Consider the following 23,105-nt stretch of genomic DNA (forward strand, 5'->3'; position numbering starts at 1 on the left):
ATTATTTAAATAAGTTGATATAAAAAATTCTGATTTTACTTGTTTTTGAAAGATATTTTATTTATCTGATACTTTAATTATAAAATACATTCAAACTATTGGCTAGTCAATAAATAACCAACAATTTCGTAGGTCAAAGGCCCATGAACAACTTTTGCTTTTCTGCTAAATATATGCTTTGGCTTTGGCACAATTTCTAGCACTTGATTATGATAAATTTAATTCAATAGATATTATGACATGAATACAAGGTACTTGGCTTGATGCTGAAATCATAAAGTAAGATTAATTACATCCAATAATTATGTTCAAGGAATTTACAATACTATGAACATTAAGGTCATCAAAAGTCCTAAGTTATACTAAACTTGTGGAAGACAACATTTTAGTTTAGAAATTCGAATGATTGTCTGTGAACTAGGGCAGTAAAAGGAAAGGTTCTGAAGAATTGACACTTTCTACTAAGCTTTGTTAGAGGCTTTCAGAAGAAACAGGTAGGGAAGGAAGTATTATTCAGACCTTTTTAATCTGGGAAAAGAAAAGTGTTCAGATTTTCAACCCTTCTCCTCACTATCACTTAAGCCTCCAATGAACTTTTAGAAAAACTCAAGTCAAAGTTCAAGATAAATAATTTGCTAGTAAATATTATGTAACTTGAACAGTTTAAAAGATTATTGACTTGGGGTGGGAAGAACAAAGATCATTCAGCAAAGAGTAGCTACCAGGGAGATCAAATAAAAGTGGTCTGGAGAGTAAAGCATTAGAACTCTAGTATAAAGAGAAAAACAGAGAATATCAGATAGAATTGCTACCTACTTGCCCCCTAGTCCAGGCTTTCCAGGTAAGAAATCAGGCAACATGGATTTTCATTATTTCTTTTAATTATCTCAAATATTTGTTTTTCCTTAAACTCACAGATTAGACATGAAACTTTGGTTGTCTATACTTTATGAGAATTTTAGTAAACATATATGCAAACTTTTCTTAAGATTCAGGAAAGAAAAAGTGAAATAAAATTAACATTCTTTAGGGTAGGGGACAGGGTCTCATCTGGAGGTGCTCAGGGTTTACTGTTTGCTTAATGCTAAGGGGTCACTCCCAGCAGTGTTTGGGATCCATTTGTGGTACAAGGGATCAAACCATAGTCTGTACATGAAAAGAAGCCCTTTACCCATTGTACCATCTCTCCTGGTCTTTAAAAATAAATTTTTGGCTCAGAGAGATAGCACAGCGGCGTTTGCCTTGCAAGCAGCCAATCCAGGACCAAAGGTGGTTGGTTCGAATCCCAGTGTCCCATATGGTCCCCTGTGCCTGCCAGGAGCTATTTCTGAGCAGACAGCCAGGAGTAACCCCTGAGCACCGTTGGGTGTGGCCCCAAAACCAAACTAAAAATAAATTTCTATGTTGACAAGTATTAATTTAAAATTAAAATATGTGTGCTCATTAGAATTTGTATTAGAACATATGTTAATTCAGAATTAGAATACATATATTATTTGTTTATTTCCCACAAAACCCTATATGAAGTCTGAGTTTTTCTATTCAATAGATGAACTCTCTAGGATTTAGAACAGTTTGAAATATGTAATAATCATTAAAATAAACTTGAAAACAGTTGTGTGACATAAAAGCATAGCTACAGTGAGAAGAAGAGGACTTGAAATTTGATAAAACTTTGACATTAATTATGTCTATGATAAAGGATAGACAAACAGAACAGAATAGAGTTTAGATATAGACTCATACTTAATTGGCCAATTCTTCCAACAAATAAGCCAAGAAGAAATAAAAACAAAGTTCTCAACAATGGAGCTGGAACAATCTAATTACCATATGAAGTAAAAACAAACCCAAATTCCTTGTTCACTCCAACACAAAATTAATTCAAGATGGAGCATGGGCCTGTCTTTATTTTTTCTTTTGTAAAATTTATTAAATACTTTATTTAAACACAGTAGTTGCATCTGTTTTTATGATGTTGGCAGGCAACAACTTTTTAACCTATACACAAAAAAACATTTAAAAAGAAAAATTGACACTCCATGATTATGAATATCTATTTTTCATCAGGCTTGCTTATTAGGAAATCAGATAGAGTAGTCACAAATTTAGGGACATTCCCAATACACTACTAATAATAAAATGTGCAATATTTGAATAGCAACTTCAGGAAGATATACTAATGAATAACTATATATAATAATGTTCCATGTAACTAGTCTTCAGAGACACATTTATCAAAACCACATAAGTAATTTTTCTCCAAACAATGTAATATTAGGAATAAAAATATATACAAAATCAAATATTGATGAGCATGTGATAAATAGAATTCTTCTAAATTTTCTATAAACATATAAAATGGAATACCACACTTTGTGAGGACAGAGAAAATTGTCTTGCTAGTTTTTATAAAGATAAACATTGAGCTATACTATAGCCCCTACAATTCTATGCTAAGGAATTACCTAGGAGAAATGACACATAAGCACAAAAAGATTGTTCAAGAAAATTTTCTATTTTATTTATACTTAGCACAAACTGTAGAGAATGTACATATCCATAAGGAAAAATTGAAAAGTAAATTGTGTATATTAATACATAAACATTAATTAACTTACCATAAATTATTAACAGGGTCAGGAATATGATTCAGTGATAGAGCACATGCCTCACATTGGATGAGACCCTGGGCTCACTTTTGAGCAACATACACCGACATATACATACAAGCACACAAAAATATCAATGAGCTACTGGTCCATACAATAACATAACTGATTCTCAATACCATGTGAAGTCAAGAAGTGAAATACAAAAAAAAACAAACACATTCTGCATGATTTACTTTATATAAAATATAAAAATAATTATAGCCAATCTGTGATAATATGAATGAAAAGAACCATCGCTTCTAGTGAGTATGCAACAAAAAGAGACATAAGAATAACTTGTGGAATGATGGATGTTCAGGTATAGGTAACATGAGAGTACATGTCTGTCAAACACACTGATCCTCATAATTAAAATCATTGCACTTCACTTTTTACACATTATACTCTAATAATTATTTTAAATTTATTAAGTATATAAAATATGCTAATATGCTATATTCTCTGTGTCATAGGGCTTCTTGTTCTGCCTCTTTTAACTAAAGTATCAATGTTTTTTCTTCAGAAGAAGCTCTATTTCACCAAGAATTAAGAAGGACATCATCCTGAAGTCAGAGACCTTGACCTAGGTTCAATCCCAGCACCCCACATGGTCCCGCAAGCCCTGTGAAGAATGGTTTCTGAGCACAGAGCCAGAATACGTAAGCTTTTAACACTGCTGGGTGTGGGTTCCTCACTGCCCCCCTCAAAAGAAGAAGGACATCATCCTTTTTATTCAATCAGCGAAGCAGTTCCACTTAGTCTTGCCAAGATTCTTTGGCAAATGTTTCAGGCAACATGGAAACATAATTCTTCATTTGTGGGGTTATTGTCTTTTCTAGAAAATACCACTCTATTGATTCATGGACCCTGCTAAATAAAGTCCAGAGGAAACATCCTGCTCTTTTGGTCCAAAAATATAGTTACATTCTTAGGTTAATTTAATCAATCCATTCTATGGAGATGATAAACTATAGGTTTTAAAAACACTGATTTCACAGAAATAAACCTAAAAAGATGATTTCAAGTTTAAGAAAGCAGGCGTTATGCATCATTTGCTAAAACTACAAGAATTGCTTTTGTTTCCTTGACATGATATAAGCCTACTGACAATTGCCATATGTACTATAGAAATGTTCATCATTTCTATCCTAGGTCCTCTTTTAGAAATATTAGAGTGTGCTGAGAGAAATCACTTGGTAAATCTTGTAGAACTGATTTTTTTTCTGCAAAACTTGTTTAAGATTCTTTTCCCCCACTAGGTTTGGATTTAGTAACTTTAGATCTCTGTATTATGTTGTGTTCTGCAAGGAGCTATTGACTTCAGCTAAGGAACCGTGAACAATAATTATTTTGCATGACTAAGCTCTGGTATACCATTGTTAGACAGACACCTCACAGTGCCACTAGTTTCAAAATTCAGAACAGAACTGTCAAACAAGCAAATGCCTACACCAAAGACTTGTATTTTCCAGCTACAGGCATGAGTTCTATGATGTGCAATAACAGAGTGAGTCTTTGTATTTTTGCGAGAGCTCCTGATATGACAGTCCTGGAAAGGAAAGCCTGTTTCTTTCTAGAACAGATAGATCAGTAGTAGCAACAGTACTACTGTTCAAGCAAGGCAGAAATATAGCATTAATGCTGAAAAATGGAGACTCAGGCACTGAGATGATTAAATATTATCACAAGTGTGGCACTGATCGTACAACAGTGTACCCCAGAAAACATCAGATTTGTTTTCTCTTATTTGATATCTTCCTAATCGTTCAAGACAATTTGGACAGTGTCACCAATTTTTATCTTAGGAACAATATAAATCTATAAAAATATTTTCTAACATTTTCCAAGTCCAAGAATAGATAATGGTTGAGTAAATATTCATATATTTTTTTAGAAATAAAATGAATTTAAACTTTCAACAAAACCAGGTAGAGCTCATCAGAACTATAGGGCCAGATAATTTCTGTTTACTGACTTGAGCTTTTATGTCTTTAACTATTTTAGTGCTTATTTTTCCAAACATTTTTTTCTACTGCTTTTTGATTCTTAAAATTATACACTAATGGTCACAGACCTGAGGTTCCTAATGGAGAAGGAGGATCTAAGAACTGTGTTGAAGGGAGATTGAAACCTTGTCATGAGTTAGTGAGGAAACATATTTATAATAAATATAAACATTTACACTTTTGTAAACCTTTACTACTTAAAAATTCAACATTAAATAAAACTATTTTAGGACAAGTATTATATTCTTCCTTTTGTAGATTAGAAAACTAAAGTAATGGGCCTGGAGAGATAGCTCAGGTGTCAGATGTTTGTGTCTGACAATAAAAAGAGCTGAGATTGGTACATTCCCCCACAGCCAGTACTTCCAGGAATAGCCTCTAGGTTCCCTGAACTTGGGAGGCCCCACCCTACTCCTAACTTTATTTTTATCAAACCATCATGAATTTGGGGCCAGCTGGAGAGATAGCATGGAGGTAAGGCATTTGCCTTTCATGCAAGAGGTCATCAGTTCTAATCCCAGCGTCCCATATGGTCCCCTGTGCCTGCCAGGAGCAATTTCTGAGCATGGAGCCAGGAGTAACTCCTGAGCACTGCCGGGTGTGACCCAAAAAAAAAAAAAATGAATTTGGGGCCAGAGAGATAGTACAGTGAAAGGGTGTTTGCCTTGCATGCAGCTGTTCCAGGATGGACAGTGGTTTGAATCCCGGCATCCCATATAATCCCCGTGCCTGCCAGGAGTGATTTCTGAGCAAGAGCCAGGAATAAACCCCTGCTTGTAGTAGAATTTAAGAAACTTGATGATTTTAATTGATTTTATTTTCTACTTCATCTGTCACATAATATTTCCAAAGCAAAGTACTTGGGTTACGAAAACGATCTATTTACCTTTTTTTTTTTTTTTTGGCAATTTTAGGTAACAAAAATTTTCCTATAATAAGAATTCAGATACACTTTATCTCTAGGTAATACCTCCATTTAGGAATTGAAGCACGTGATCATTCAGATCATCGAAGCAGTACCTGAGACATACAGACTTAAACCACAGGCTCGATTCTTCGAACACTTAATTAAACCAGCATTCCCTTGCTATTCTCTCCTCTCTTCTTACTACTTTTCTTTTCTTTTTTTTTTTCTCTCTATTCTGCTTATTACTTTTTTCTCTTTCTCTTCCCCTTTTCTCTCTAAGGTATTTTCTCTTTTCTCTTCCTTCATACCCTTCCCATATACCTTCCCCTTTCTCCCCTCTGGAAATCCAACTATCCCTTTACCCCTCAATCCCATCCAGATCTTCCACCATATTAAAAATTTTCACCCTCAGTCCTTATTCTATTAGGCATCAAGATCGACCTCCTACTCAACGAACCAGTACCCTGCACCCAGGCGAGGGGACACCCAGATAAACCCACACCTCATTTCCTGAAAGAAAAGACAGCCAACTCCCCTGTGGACTCATGCTGCGAGGCCCTCCCTACTAACTCTCCCTAACGCGGACTGTTCCTTGAAACTGGGCCTAGCTCCAAAAGTATCCCCAATGCAAGAACTCTTCCAAGACCTCCCTGCTGCAAATTTTAATAATCTGAAAAAATTGTAATCAAATTCTTGTCGTTGATTTCTCCTTTCAGTTCATGATTGCCCCCAATTTAACGTTTTTTTTGCCTGTTTCACTAGTTTATCTCCCCCATTGTTTTACATTTGTTTCTTTAGTCCTAGTACCACTGTGTTTTGGTTGTTTTAATGCCTAAATTGACTGTTAGATCAAAAATTGCCTTATTACCTCTTAAATATAATCTTGTGTCTCTCCCCGCTGCAGTACAAAAATCAAACACTGCCATCACCCTAGCCTTATTAAAAGGCCTAGGTGTTATTGGTGTAAGCACAAATATTTATTCATTGGTTCATACTCTAGAATCTGCTAATGCCTTATAACTGTTGTTAAAAATGTTTACAAACTTAAAGAAGTTTACACTACTGTTGATTTCCTAGCAAAGAGTGCAGAATAACCGCCGTGGTTCAAAATTTAACATTTTTTTTTGAGGGAGGGGGGAATTTGTGTCATCCTTAGAGTAAAATGTTGCTTTTTAAAATAAATTCGGCTTAGCTAGAGATAGCATTCAACACATAGAGGATAATTTAGTAAATAGACAAAAAGATATAGAGCAGAGTGAGAGCTGGTACAAAAATTGGTTTTCTACCACTCCATGGATAACAACAGTGCTCCCAGCCTTTTTGGGGCTCTTCATTGGCTTTATGTTGCTAGTTTCCTTTGGTCCTTGGGCTTTTCGCAAACTCACCACCTTCGTAAAGAATCAAGTGGATGAAGCAACCAGAAAGGACTCAAAGGTTCTATACCAACAACTATGCACCTCAGAAGACCAGCTGACACCTGACATCTCCCCTCCTGCCAACTCTCCGCCACTTAAGTTTGAAGTTATCGAGGAGCTGGCGCATAGACCTCAATCTGTGCCTTGCCAAGCTTTGGAAACGACTGAATCAAGGGTAGCAGATGCGGTGACTGGAAGCCCCACACCTCTTCACCCAGTGTGGCCAGTCCACCGAGGCATGTCTGTCCCTTCTATATTGTATACTAAACAGGGGGAGATGTGGGAGATCGAGCACCCCACATATCAAAGGAACTCTGAATGAATTTTCCACCGCCTGCCTGATTCAAGCCACAAAAGTTTGCATAGCCCCGAACCAACAGAAAACTCTGCAAATAAATTTAGCTCAGCACAAAGAATCTGGCTTAACCAGATGCCTTAACCTTTCCATGGAACCTGTTTTTGTAACTGCTCTCAAGCATGTAGTTATAGATATGTTTTTGTAAAGTTTAAATTATGATCCTTATTGCTTGCACAAAAGATAGATCTAAATGGAAAATAGGCTAAACAAATAATTGTATTTGCGTAAATATCAATTAGCTATTTGTTTAAGAATTTGCTTCCCCTCCCCCCATCCTGCCAGGTTCCTCTTTATCCTTCCCGCCATCAAAATGTGTTTATGCTCCCATTGGTTAAAATTGTTGTACTTGTACAAATCTGATTGGTTTATGTTTCAATCCTATGTTACTAAAATAGGCCCTGGATTGAGCTATTATGAAAGGGGCCCTTGGGCTACTGTGAAGGTAAGAAGTGCTCAGGCCATGGGGGTATTGTCGGAAAGATGTGTGCAGAAATAATGTTAACCGTATATTAACTTCTGATCCTCAATAAAAATAAGCTATTATAAAATAAAAAAACACACAAAAAAATAATAAGAATTCAGATGATATTAAAGGAAGATAGACAATCTAAGGTCAGATGAACCAGCATCCAGTTGTAATGATGGTCCCCAAAGTAGTTCTAATATCTCATTTCTCTCATTGAAAGAAGTATGAGGAAATGGTTGAAAATACAAGAAGGTATTTTCAAAAACAAATCTGTCTTCATATATAAAATTACATTTGTGTTGGAAAAATGTATAATTTACTTTTTCCTGAAATCCTTAAAAGAGGGTGCAAAGAAGAGTGTGTTTGGGGGCTAGAGATATAGTACAGTAAGTAGGTAAAGGCACATGCCTTTTAGGTATCTGACTCAGGTTCTATCCCTGGTATCCAAATGGTCCACCGAACCAACCAGGAGTGATTCCTGAGTGTAAGGCCAGGAAAAACCTCTGAGCATCACTAGATATGCCTTTAAAACAAAACAACAACAAAACAAAAAAAATTTTAAACCTCAAACAAAAGGGAGAGTGTTTAGTTCTATGTAAGATGGGGAGAGAGGGCTAAAACATAATGATCTTGTGCAAATCATTGGGGAAAATTTTAAGAAACAGACAAGGAAGATGATAAAGAACTTCAGAGATAAAAGATTTGAGTAGTGATGATCTTAGACGAGATACGTAATTATGTAATGCAACACTCTTTCCATACAACATACAGCAGACTATTTAATTCTCTCTTAAACTGTCAGAGCTGGATCCTTTTTCTTCAGGAACTCATGAGATGAACTGAGTTGAGTGGGGCTCTAACACATAGGATAGGATAGAAGAGATTCTTGGAGCATTGTCATAGCTTAATTAACTGGCTAATAAAACAATCAATAGACAGTAGCTTCTTCATAGCTCAGATTTCTTTATGGAAAGAAATTGGCAATTATTCAATAACCAAATCACTGCCAATAACTATTCATAATAATTTTTTCTCCTACCTGCTCTTATATTCTTTCTTTTTCCAGTGAAACTTGCTCTGCATGTTGCTTTCAGATTCTTTTATTTATTAATATCTTTATTTAAACACCTTAATTATAAACATGATAGTAGTTGGGTTTCAGTCATGTAAAGAACACCCCCTTCACCAGTGCAACATTCCCATCACCAATGTCCCAAATCTCCCTCTTCCCCATGCTGCCCCCTCCTGTACTCTAGACAGGTTTTCTACTCTCTCATTCATTCACATTGTTATGATAGTTCTTAGCGTAGTTATTTCTCTACCTACACTCACCACTTTTTGTGGTGAGCTTCATGTCGTGAGTGGGACCTTCCATCTATCCTCTCTTTGTCTCTGAAAATTATTGCAAAAATATCTTTTAATTTTCTTAAAACCCATAGATGAAGGAGACTATTCTACATCTATGTCTCTCCCTATGACTTATTTCACTCAGCATAATAGATTATATGTACATTCATGCATAGGAAAATTTCATGACTTCATCTCTCCTGACAGCTGCATAATATTCCATTGTGTATATTACCACAGTTTCTTTAGTAATGTATTCATCTGTTGAAGAGCATCTTGGTTGTTTCCAGATTCTGGCTTATGTAAATAGCACAGCAGTGAATATAGGTGTGAGGAAGCAATTTTGGTATTGGATTTTTGTGTTCCTAGGGTATATCCCTAGGAGTGGTATAGCTGGATCATATGGGAGCACAATTTCCAGATTTTGGAGGAATCTCCATATTGCATTCCATAAAGGTTTGGACTAGATGACATTTCCCCCAGCAGTAAATAAGAGTTCCCTTCTCTCCACATCCCTGCCAGCACTGATTGTTCTCATTCTTTGTAATTTGCATCAATCTCTGTGGTGTGAGATGGTACATTATAGTTGCTTTGATTTGCATCTCCCTGATAATTAGTGATATGGAACATTTTTTCATGTGCCTTTTGGCCATTTGTATTTCTTCTTTGACAAAGTGTCTGTTCATTTATTCTTTCCATTTTTTGATTGGATTAGATATTTTTTCTTGTAAAGTTCTATCAGTGCCTTGTATATTTTAGATATTAGCCTCTAATCTGATAAGTATTGAGTGAATCATTTCTCCCACTCAGTGGGTGGCTCATGTATCCTGGGCACTATTTTCTTTTGAGGTTCAGAAGCTTCTCAGCTTATATAATCCCATCTGTTTATCTCTGCTTCAATTTGTTTGGAGAGTGTTGTTTCCTCCTTAAAGAAACCATTATTCTCAATGTCATGGAGTGCTTTATTTAGTGTTGTTTTATATATCTTATGGTTTCATGTCTGATATCAAGGTCTTTAATCCATTTAGATTTTACCTTTGTATGTTATTAGCTGGGAGTCTGAATTTGCTTTTTTGCAAGTGGCTAACTAGTTGTCCCAACACCACCTGTTGAAGAGGCTTTCCTTGCTTCATTTAGGATTTCTTGCTCCTTTATCAAAAATTAGGTGATTGTATGTCTGGGGAACATTCTCTGAGTACACAAGCCTATTCCATTGATCTGAAAGTCCGTCTTTAATCCAATACTATGCTGTTTTGATAACTATTGCTTTGTAATACAGTTTAAAGTTCCCCAGATATACCGTCACCTAATTTTTGAAATCCTAAATGGAACAGAGAAGGCCTCTTCAATAAGTGGTGTTGGCACAACTGGCTAGCCACTTGTAAAAAAGTGAACTTAGACCTCCAGTTAATATCATGTACAAAGGTAAAATCCAAATAAATTAAAGACCTAGATATTAGACCTGAAACCATAAAGTATATAGAGCAACATGTAAGTCAAACACTACATGACATTGCAACTAAAGGTATCTTTAAAGAGGAAACAGTACTCTCCAAACAAGGGGTTGTTTTCTTAATGTCCATTTCTTCTCTATCATGTCAACTGCAGTGAAAGCTTGACTTCTTCCTTTCCTATCTGGATTTCCTTGATATCTTGATATCCCTTGATATCACTACAAATATTGCAAAGATTCAAAGGGTAATCAGATTACTTCGAGAAACTTTATGCCACAAAACATGAGAACCTGGAAAAAATGGATAAATTTTTGAACTCTTATTATATTCCACAGTTGAACAAGGAGGATGTAGCATATCTAAATGCCCCCATCACTATTGAGGAAATTAAAACAATTAAAATTAAAATAATCAAATGTTTCCCCAAAAAGAAAAGCCCAGGTCCAGATGGATTCATTAATGAATTCTTTCAAACTTTTCAAGAGGAACTACTCCCAATCCTGGCCAGTCGCTTTCATGACATTGAAAAAATGGGAACATCCAGACAGCTTCTATGAAGCCAATATCACCTTGATACCAAAACCAGACAGAGATACAGTCAAAAAAGCAAATTACAGACCAATATCCTTGATGAATACAGATGCAAAGATCCTCAATGAAATTCTGGCAAATAGAATTTTTCTGCCTAGTCGCTATAGAAGTATTTTCAGTACTATGTTGAATAGCAGTGGTGAAAGCGGAAAGCCTTATCTTGTACCAGATTTTGAGGAAAGGCTTTTAGTTTTTCTCCATTGAGGATAATATTTGCCATTGGCTTGTGGTAGATGACCTTAACTATAACTATATTTAATTCCCATCTTGCTGAGAGATTTTATCAAGAATGGGCATTGGGCCTTATCAATGCTTTCTCTGCGTCTATTGATATGATCATGTGATTTTTATTTTTCTTGATGTGTATTATGTTGATAGATTTATGGATGTTAAACCATCCTTGCATTCCTGGGATGAAACCTACTTGGTGGTAGTGAATGATCTTCTTATTGAAGCATTGGATCCTGTTTGTCAGGATTTTGTTGAGGATCTTTGCATCTATGTTTATCAGGGATATTGGTCTGTAATTTTCTTTTTTGGCAGCATCTCTGTCTGGTTTTGGTATCAAGGTAATATTGGCTTCATACAAGCTATTTGGAAATGTTTTCGTTTTTTCAATTTCATGAAAGAGCCTGGCCAGGATTGGTAGTAGTTCCCCTTTAAAGGTTTGAAAGAATTTATTAGTGAATCCATCTGGGTCTGGGCTTTTGTTTTTGGGCAGACATTTGATTGCCGTTTTAATTTTCTCAATAGTGATGGAGGTGTTTAAGTATGCTTCATCCTCCTTAATCAACCGTGGAAGGTTATGAGTACAAAAATTTGTCCATTTCTTCCAGGTTTTCATGTTTCATGGCATAGAGTTTCTCAAAGTCGTCTCTGATTACCCTTTGAATCTCTGCAATATCTGTAGTGATCTTCCTTTTTTCATTTCTGATACAGATTATCAAGTTTTTCTCTCTCTTTCTTTGTGAGTTTTGCAATGGTCTATCAATCTTGTTTATTCATTCAAAGAACCAACTTCTGCTTTCATTGATCTTTCTGATTGTTTTTTGAGTTTCCACTTCATTGATTTCCTCTTTAAGCTTTGTAACTTTCTTCTGTCACTATTTTTGGTTCCTTTTGTTGTTCATTTTCTAATTTCATTAGCTGTGTCATTAGGTTATTCAGGAATGCCCCTTCTTCTTTCCTGATGTGTCCTTGCAAGGTTATAAATTTTCCTCTCCATACTACTTTTGTTGTGTCCCATAGATTCTGATAGTTTGTGTCTTCATTGTCATTTGTTTCCAGGAAAGTTTTGATTTCCTCTTTGATTTTATCTCGGACCAACTGGTTGTTCAGTAGTAGGCTGTTTAATTTCTAGTTGTTAAAGTTTTTTCTTCTATGTCCCTTTGTAGTTCACATCTAATTTCAGAGCCTTGTGGTCAGCGAAGGTAGCCTGCTAAATTTCTATCCTCTTGATTTTATGGATATTTGTTTTATGTGCCAACGTGGTCTATTCTGTAGAATGACCCATGTACATTGGAGAAGAATGTGTATCCAGGTTTCCTGGGGTGGAGTGTCATATATATACTAGACCACTTTCTTCTATTTCTCTTTTCAGGTATAGTATTTTTTGTTGGGTTTCAGTCTGGTTGACCTATCAAGTGTTGAGAGTGTTGTGTTGAAGTCTCCCACAATTATTGTGTTATTCTTGTTATCCTCTTTCAAATTTGCCAATAATTGTATTAGATGATTTGCTGGTCTCTCATTGAGTGTGTATATGTTTAGTAGTGCGATTCCTTCCTGTTGCACATATTCCTTGATTAGTACGAAGTGTCCATCATTGTCCCTTACAACTTTTCTGAGTCTAAAGTTTGTGTCATCTAATATTGATATGGCCACCCCAGCTTTTTGAAGGGTGTTGTTTGCTTAGATGATTTTTCTCCAGTCTTTGATTTTGAGTCTATATTTGTTCTAACTATTCAGGTGTCTTTCTTGTTGGCAGAAGAAAGTTGAATTCATTTTTTTAATCCAGTTAGCCACTCTGTGTCTCTTAATTGGTGCATTTAGTCCATTAACATTGAGGAAGATGATTGTCATGGGATTTAATGCCATCTTTGTGCATAAGTTTTGTGTGTCTATTGGTCTGTCTTGTCAAAGTAGACCTTCTATTTTTTTCTAAGGTTGGTTTTGTATCTGTAAAATTTCTAGCTGTTGCTTATCTGTGAAGTTATGTATCTTTCCTTCAAACCTGAATGTGAGTCAGGCTGGGTGCAGTATTCTAGGTGAAGCCTTCATTTCATTCAGTCTTGTCACAATATCCCACCAGTGTCTTCTGGCCTTGAGAGTTTCTTGTGACATGTCTTCTGTAAAATCTTATGGATGCTCCTTTGAATGTAATTTCCCAATTTGATTGTGGTGCTTTCAGCATTCTATCTCTATCTGTGGGATCCATAATTTTGACTAGTATGTGTCTTGGGGTGTTTTTCTTCAGGTCTCCTTTGGCTGGTATTCTTCGGACATGCAGGATTTGATTGCATGCAGTCTTTAGCTCTGGGAATTTCTCTGTGATGATGTCTTTGACTGTTGATTCTTCCTGGGTATCTCCTTCCTAGGCCTCTGGGACTCCAATGATTCTTATGTTGTTTCTGTTGTTTCTGAGTTTATCAAAGACTTCTATTTTCATCTGTTCACATTCCTTGAATATTTTTCCATTTTCTGATCATTTGCTTTAAGGTTCTTTTCCAATTTCTTCTGCTATATGAAGTTGTTCTGCATTTTATCTTCCAGTTCATTGATTCTTTCTTTGGCTGCTATTACCCTGTTAGAGAGGCTTTCCATTGAGGTTTTCAGTTCAGCTACCATGTTTTTCAGATCTGTTATTTCAGTTTGGAATTTTTTAAATTTTTCTATCTTTGTGTTCTGTTCAGCTAGAGCTATGTTTTCTTTGATTTCCATGACAATCCTCCATATTTCAATTTAAGCTCCTTATCTGAGAGATTAATCAAATGGTTGGTATTTTGGGGGGTCATCAGAGCTATCATCTTCATTCTCTGTGCATGGTGATTGCCTATGTGGTTTCTCCATTGCCACTCTTGTAGTTTGATGTTTTTTTCTACATGTTACGGTGGGGTTCATTAGTTATAAAGAGCGTGCAGCAGTAAAGCAAAGTGGGTCCAAGAAACCTCAGTCTCTGAGATTTCCACAGGAGGCCACTCTTCATGCGATCATGCCTAGGTACCCCTCAATGACTAAGGTGGTGGGGGCCTGCACTCACCCTGATCAGGTGGATCCAAGACCCCTCAGTCCTTGAGCTTCTCCCAGAGGGCACTCTCCGGACGGGAGGGACACCTATACCCCTCAATGGCGACTACTTTCAGATTCTTGCTGTGGAGTTTTCCCATTTACTTGGACAGTAGTTTGTGGTACAGACTACAGGAATTACTGTATAAAGGCTTCCCTTTTTATTTAATTTGATCTTTCAATACTTGCAATGAAACTTTCCAGGTCTGCCTCTCTTTGTAAGATCAATAGTGTTGGCTTTTCTTGAAAGGAAGGGAAAATCAGCTATAGGGATTAAACCACATCTTCTCAGCTGAAATAGATTTCTCCCAATTGGCAGCAACAGACGTTGCCAAACCCAAGGCTCGCAGTGTCTGTCAGCTCTGGTTTAGGAATGCCCAGTGAAGCAGCTCAAGGGGTCAGGAGGCAGCTGTCTCCTTCTTACCTTCCTTTTTTTTGTTTTAGTGATGTGGTAAGGAACGGGCTTTGCACACTTGGTAGCAGTGTTCACACATGCTTGACCATATACCAGGCATCTCTCTTTTGGTTGTGGTTTTTGGGATTCCCATTTCACACTTACTGTGTGAGATAGTTCAGTGGGTAGACCTCAAGTGTTGGGACCTTTGAGTGACTTGTCAAACTACCTGCTTTAAAAGCCCTGGATTAGCAAGTTCAACCCCCATTACTTCTACATATGCACTGAGAATTAATTCCAGAACTATAACAGTGATCCCTTCCTTCTCAGTGAAACCAAATGAAAAGAAAAAAAGTGGGAAATGGAATAAATAAAATTAAAAAAAAAATACCTTAAAGTCATAAGACTTAAGACAGGGATACTTGCACTGAGCCACATCCTCAGGCATGATACCTCAACTATGAAATTCTAAAGCAGGCAAATAAAATGAAAAATTATGATGAGAATCTATATATCTTATTCTTGGTAGATTAATTGTCTCACTTCTATATTTTTCTTTGACTATTTCTCTTCTCATTGTCTTCTATGAGACTACCACATCAATCCATATGGCCTAATCTAGCTCCAAATTCTTCTTCATTATAAAGTTTTTACCCAATTAAAAGTTGTTTCATTCCCTCCTAAACTTTTGTAGCAATTTTATGCATATTTATATTATCTTGTAATTTGATTACTTCTGTAGGACTTTAGTACTCTACTATACTTTTCTTACCCACTTTTAATTATACAGCATATAATTAAAGGGACCTACTTTATTGAAAAACAGCACGAATACATATGCATACACATACATATATATAAAACAAAATATGGATAATTGTTTTTTTTGGCTTCAAGGCACCCATATGACATCCATTTTCTTTCTTCCACTTATTTTTACTTTTGGAAACATCCATCAAAATATGAGTTAATTTATAATGTAAAATATTATAGTAAATTATTTTTATCAGAATTCCAAATACTTGATTAGTTTCCTTTCAAAATTATTTTAGTTTCATTTATCAAAACATATTCTCAAATATTACCATCTAGGTACATTTTCTAAAAAGATAAATAATCTTAGTCTGTGTTCATGTAAATAAGTAGATAAGTAACTTCCAGGGTATTTAGAGGTTACTTTCTTTTTGTTTACTTAAATTTTATGACATATGTGAAACACTCATTTCCAGAGCAGAGATACAAGACAAATGACTATGTGCTCAGTGGAGTAAAACAGGTAGACCAACTCCAATAGTTTAGAAAAAGAGTAATTTAGGTGGAGAAACACACACACACACACACACACACACACACACACACACACACATACACACACCTGAAGAAATTTGTACTTTCTGTCAGCATTGAATAGACAGGAGAGATAGATGATGAAAATAAAGTACAGTTAGAAATGTGGGGAAATTAACTTAGAATGAGAAAAAAGGTGAAGTGTTTATATAGGGGATACTTGCAAGATTATTTTCCACTGAAGTTTGAGCTGAATTGATTTGTAGAGAATATTAGGATTGTGTTAGACATAAACCTTTCAAATATTTCTGAGTTTTAGTTAGTTGACATAGTCCCAAACACTTCATTTTATTTGTAAGTCGTCAAGTGAGACTTAGAGGAACCCAAAAAAATAAACAGAAGTTCACACAGAAAAACAGTCAGCCAGGCTTCCCTTAGCAGCTAGAAAACCTGAATAATATCTGCACTGTGGTCATTTTATGAAGAAGCTTAGACTTTGACTTCCAGAGAAGATGGGTAAAAACATGGATTGTTCACTCTACCTCCTGTCTACATAACTGGCAAAACTTTTTTACATGAAAAGCATCAGGCTATCCAACTCAGATTCATTTTAAAAGACTTATTAATTTATAAATTAGAGTAGTCTATATTATTTCCATCATGTTTTGGATCAAGTTTTTGTTAATTTCTCTTATTACTCTGCTCTGATGGTATTGACCAAATTCCAGGCAATATTTCCCCAGGTCTTCAAAATGATCCAGTTCTCAGGAATACCTTAAGTCACAGAAGTACATTTTCTTGACCCTAATGCTTTGAACTAAGCCAGGTATTCATCTAGGAAATTAGGTAGATAAAATACAATAAATAGCTTTCACTGCTTTGGTGGTTTATTTTATGTGCCAGCTTGGAAAATGATTTTGGATGAAGTTAATATTGACATCAGTGAGCCTTGCATGATGTCAATATTAAATTGAATGGCTAAGTCTCAAGCAGTAGAAGGCCTGAATAACACAAAAAGATTGGTCGATAATATTTCTCTGTACAATTGACTCTACCAGCACTACTTAAAGATAAAGAATTTCTCAACCTCCAACATGGTCTGTGGTAACTTCTCTCTGTTTGTCTGCCTTGTTTTTTCTTTTTCTTCCATCTTTCCTTCCTTTTTCCTTTCCTTCCTCCTTCCTTTTTTCCTTCCATCCTTCCTCCTTCCATTTTTCTTTCTTTTCTTTCTCTCTTCTTTCTTCTTCTTCTTCCTTCCTTCCTTCCTTCCTTCCTTCCTTCCTTCCTCCCTCCCTCCCTCCCTTCCTTCCTTCCTTCCAACCTTCCTTCCTTCCAACCTTCCTTCCTTCCTTCCTTCCTTCCTTCCTTCCTTCCTTCCTTCCTTCCTTCCTTCCTTCCTTCCTTTCTTTCTTTCTTTCTTTCTTTCTTTCTTTCTTCCTTTCTTTCTTTCTTTCTTTCTCTCTTTCTCTCTTTCTTTCTCTCTTTTTTCTTTCTTCTTCTTTCTCTTTCTTTTCTTTCTTTTCTTTCTTCTTTCTTTTCTTTCTTTCTTTCTTTCTTTTTCTTTCTTTCTTTCTTTCTTTCTTTTCTTTCTTTCTTTCTTTCTTTCTTTCTTTCTCTCTCTCTCTCTCTCTCTCTTTCTTTCTTTCTTCTTTCTTTCTTTTCTTTCTTTCTTTTCTTTTTCTTTCTTTCTTCTTTCTTTTCTTTCTTTCTCTTCTTCCTTCCTTCCTTCCATTCCTTCCTTCCTTTCCTTCCCTTCCTTCCTTCCTTCCATTCCTTCCTTCCTTCCTTCCCTTCCTCCTTCCTTCCTTCCTTCCTTCCTTCCTTCCTTCCTCCTTCCTTCCTTCCTTCCTTCCTTCCTTCCTTCCTTCCTTCCTTCCTTCCTTCCTTCCTTCCTTCCTTCCTTTCTCTTTCTTGCTTGCATGCTTTCTTTTGCTGTTCTGTCATCTTATCATAGGTTTTCTTAGCCTGACGGATTAAGAGGGACACAAACTATTTGCAGTTCCTTCTTCCCCATCTCTTTGTAAGTTCTTTAAACCCATGAGAAAGTTTAGTCTCAGAGTTTCTCACTCTCAGCATGACAAATGCAGTGAGTTCTTCCTTGTCCATACTTTTAACTTTGGCCTTTCATTTTGAGCCAAGGCATATTTCTCTATGGTGGTCCATCAACTAAGAGAAAACATGCTGACCTAAGTAATGAGTTACTTTTTATTAAGTTAAAAAATAATGATTATTGAATTCTCCTTATGCTGCAGACACTGTGCTAAATACTAAAGATAAAGGTAAAATGCTCAGTGGTAGCCAAGTCTTTGGCAAATCTAGATTGATTTACTATATAAAAAGGAACAAAGTAAGGAAGTTCTGAAAGTAAATTTGTAAAATGAATAATATTCAGGGATAATTAGATTATGTGGAGTATTTGATAAAAAAATCCAGTCATACTTTGAAAACAATATTACTGTAAATAAATGCTATTCAATAGGAACTTAGTTTTTATTTTTATTTTTATAATATCTTTATTTGAGTTCCATGGTTATAAATATATTCATAGTTGGGTTTTAGTCAAAAAAGGTACACCCCCCTTGGCCCAGAGCTATAATGCTGTGGTAGGGTGTTTGCCTTGCATGCGTCTGACCCAGGACGGACCTATGTTCTATCCCCGGCATCCCATATGATCCCCCCAAACCAGGAGCAATTTCTAAACACATAACCAAGAGTAACCACTGAGAGTCACTGGGTGTGACCCAAAAACAAACAAAAAAAAAGTACACCTCCCTTCTCACCAGTGCAACCTTCCCCCACCAATGCCCCCCATCACTTCATCTCCTCCACTCTCTGCCTGTATTCCAGACAGGCATTCTATTTTTCTCACCGACTACCATTGTCTTGATGGTTGTTGGTGTAGTTATTTCTCTAACTGCACTCACCAATCTTTGTGGTAAGCTTCATATCATGGACTGGTCCTTTCAAAACTCATCTTTATTGTCTCTGGGTATTATTACCATACTCTTTTAATTTTCTTAAATCACACAGATGGGTGAGATGTTCTTTCTTCTTTCTTTTTTTTTTTTTTTTTTTTGGTTTTTGGGCCACACCCGGCGGTGCTCAGGGATTACTCCTGGCTGTCTGCTCAGAAATAGCTCCTGGCAGGCACGGGGACCATATGGGACACTGGGATTCGAACCAACCACCTTTGGTCCTGGATGGGCTACTTGCAAGGCAAACACCGCTGTGCTATCTCTCCGGGCCCTCTTTCTTCTTTCTTTTCTTTCTTACTTTCTTTCTTCTCTTTCTTTTTCTTTCTTCTTTCTTTCTTTTTCTTTCTTCTTCCTTCCCTCCCTCCCTTCCTTCCTTCCTTCCTTCCTTTCTTCCTTCCTTTCTTTCTTTCTTTCTTTCTTTCTTTCTTTCTTTCTTTCTTTCTTTCTTTCTTTCTTTCTTTCTTTTTCTTTCTTTCTTTCTTTCTTTCTTTTTCTTTCTTTCTTTCTTCTTTCTTTTTCTTTTCTTTCTTTCTTTCTTCTTTCTTTCCTTTCTTTCTTTTTTTTTCAACTTTCTTCTTTCTTCTTTCCTTCCCCTCTTTTTCTCTTTCTTTTTATCTGTTTCCTTCCTTTCCTTCATTGCTTTTCTTCCTTATCTTTCATCTATCTTACTGCTTCTATTTTTCTGGGGAACCCTCACTAATGTAACTAATGAAAGAGCCTCTGCCTCCGCTGTTAGAAATGGGAATAAGCCTCATCCAATTTTCAACTTGAAGATCTGGGAATAGCTTTAGGAATTCTGCCAGAAGACTTGTCTCCTAACAAGAAAATAAATCAATACCTACTAAGACAACAATTTTTATAAACTTTTGTCCCTTCTCACTTCTTTTGTAACTGTTTTCTGGAAACAAATAACTGGCTTTGAATTTCAGTTTAAATAATTGTAATATAACCTTTAATCAAATCAGGAGATCTCTTCATTGGTTCTTTCTGAATGTCTTCTCCATTTCTCTCTGCATCTCATGGAAGGTACCAATAGTGCCTTCCTCAAAAGCTCTTTAAAATGATCTGGAGACAGAGTAATAAGACAGTGGGTAGGGAGTTTGCCTTGCAAAATTATAGCAAACCTGAGTTTGATCCTCAGTATTTCATATGATCCCCCAAGTACAATAGGAGTAATTCCTGCTTACAGAGCTAGAAACAACCCATGAATATTGTTGGTGTGTCCCCACCACCACCACCAAACAATAGGCTTGTTGCAATTATTAAAATCAGAAGGTTGAAGGGATAATACAGAGATCAAGTTGCTTGCTTTGCATGCAGTTAACACAAATTTAATTCTCAGAACCATTGATCATTTCTTAAAGTGTAATCCCTGATCATAAAACCAGTAATAGGGTTAGATAACTACCGGGGATGACCCAACCCTTCCTGAACCCCATAAATATAGGAAAGAAAAAATGGGGATCATTGTGTTTGCTTTGCACATGCAGGATCCCCTTTCATTTTCTGCACTGTATGGCCTGACAAGTACCATCGAGATAACCCTTGTAGTATCTGGCACTGCAGGGCCTGACCTGAGCAGCGTTCCCTCATTAGGTCCTGTCATTGAGTGATCTGACTTGATTAAATGAGTGTCACTAGGGTGATCCTCTGCCCCCTGAGTACGGATCAGAATAAATAAATATAGGAGTGCAAAATAACTAAATAACAGTACTAACATACAAAAGTATTTATGCTGTGCTGTGTCACTGTTATCATTAAAATCAGGATCATCTCCTTTGGTCTTTACTTCTTCCCCTATATTCACTTCTCCATTGTCTTTATTGCATTAAATAGGACATTCAACTGAGCTTTCCTTGGCTGTTTTTTCCAGGTTTCTTTGGCTCCACTCTCAAAATTTACCCATGACAATAAGGTTTTAACTAATGCATTCTTTTTATAGCTACACTGTCAAACAATCTAGAGCCATAAATTTTAGGCGCTGTAGGAAGAAAGATCATTTAATCTAGCAATTTCTAAAACCAGGTAGATAGTAACCTTGAACCATTCAGCTGAGGGAATATTCATTAGAAATTATGTTTTAATATAATTCAGGATTAAATATAAGAAAACATGTATAGTATTTTGTGATATAAATCACATTAGTATGACCTAATAAATATATATTATAAGAAAATTTTCTTTTGTTTCTTTTTGTGCCACAGCCAACAGTGCTCAGGGCTTGCTTCTGGCTCTGTTCTCAAGAATCACTTCTGGCAGTGCTCAGAGAGCTATTTGAGATGCTAGGGATCAAACGCAGCTCCACTGTGTTCAAGATAAACACTCTACCCACTGCATTATGGTTCCAGCCTCAGAATAGGCTCATATTTTTATAGAGAGTATTCATGATTTTAAAAAGTGAAGCTTATGATCTTACATAATCCTGTTTTTAGAGGTAGTGACCTCAAGAAAGAAAACTGGCTCAATATCTCTCCTATCAATTGTAGACAGTGTGAATTGACTTTAATTATTGTTTAACTCTATTGGTTTTCAGGTCAGAGATAATACAGCAGGTCTTTGCTTTATATATGGTCAACCTATGTATTTGGCCTTTGACACCACATATAATTACTAAAGCACAGAATAAGAAGTAAAACATGCTTATAGCTGGGTGAGGCCTACATCCCCCACTCCATTAAAATATGTTATAATTCAACTATATTTAATGTTTTCTCTTAGAAGTATGAGCTCTACCAAATAAAATTGTTAAGGTCTTACATAAAAGGAAATCCTATTTAAAGTTACTTGTTTGGCCCGATATAAGAGCTATTTTATTCTATTCCCTTTCATGTTTCAGAGTAGAGACCTTTCCATTGACTGAAAGCTTTCAAAAGCTGGAATTAATAGTATTGTATTATTTGTGCCAATAAAGACACAATAAGAATTATACAATTTAAGACATTTTAAAAGGATACAATTTAAGACATTTTTAAAAGGATACGAAACCTCTAATAATAATTTCTTGAGCAATACCTGATAGTATTCAGGGCTTACTTCTGACTTTTTTCAGGAATCACTCATGGTAGGCTCATTGTGGAACCATAAGCAGTGCAGGGTATTAAATTTGGTCAGCCATGTGCAAGATGGCACAATCTAATATTTCTCTGGCTTTCTAAGAATAAACTTGCAAAGCATCAGGTGGTGTTTAGTTCTGGATATGTGCTCAGGGATCATTGCAAGTAGGCTCAGATCCATAGGGGATGTTATACTTCAAACCTAGAACAGGAGTCCTATTTACTATATACGTCTCTGTATATAGCTATATATCTCTCATGCTATATAGCTTTCACTATATATCTCTTTGGAAATGTGTATATGTATATATATATATGACCCCTAATAAAGTTTATAATCTCTTCATATACTGGTATAAACAATTTTGTACATGTGAAGCATGTTTAAGACTCTAAGTTATTTTTCTGATATAACAGTCCCCAAACTTAAGATTCTTTACAGTTGATTTCTGGTACAAAAATCCCTATATCCCCAACTCTGCCAATTGTGACTCTGGTGCCAACATCCCTCCTCTCAAGACCCTACTAGAATCAAGTCATACCACATAACCTGATTTGAACACCAAATAATTAGACCTGTATACTACAAGACTCAGCATAATCAGAAGTGGTCTTGATCCCCTCAAAACTCATCTAATGACCCCAAAAATACTTAAAAATAAAGTCTTACATAGCACAGTACACAGTAGTAGCAGAGGGATTTAGGGGGAAGAGACTTATTTGCTGCCTTCAAGCCAAATAATATGGATTAACAATATCATTAGTACCAGAAATCTTTACTGGAAGAGTTTCAAAGCAGTGATCTGTCTGCAAAAAAAAAAAAAAAAAAGACCAGAGACTTGTACAAAAGGCAGTTTCATGAAAGGTATACTGTTGATTTGGAGTTTAGGGATTTCTCTATTGCCCATACCCTCAA

This window comes from Suncus etruscus, chromosome 11 (genome assembly GCF_024139225.1).
Source record: "Suncus etruscus isolate mSunEtr1 chromosome 11, mSunEtr1.pri.cur, whole genome shotgun sequence".
NCBI classification, from domain to species: Eukaryota; Metazoa; Chordata; class Mammalia; order Eulipotyphla; family Soricidae; genus Suncus; species Suncus etruscus.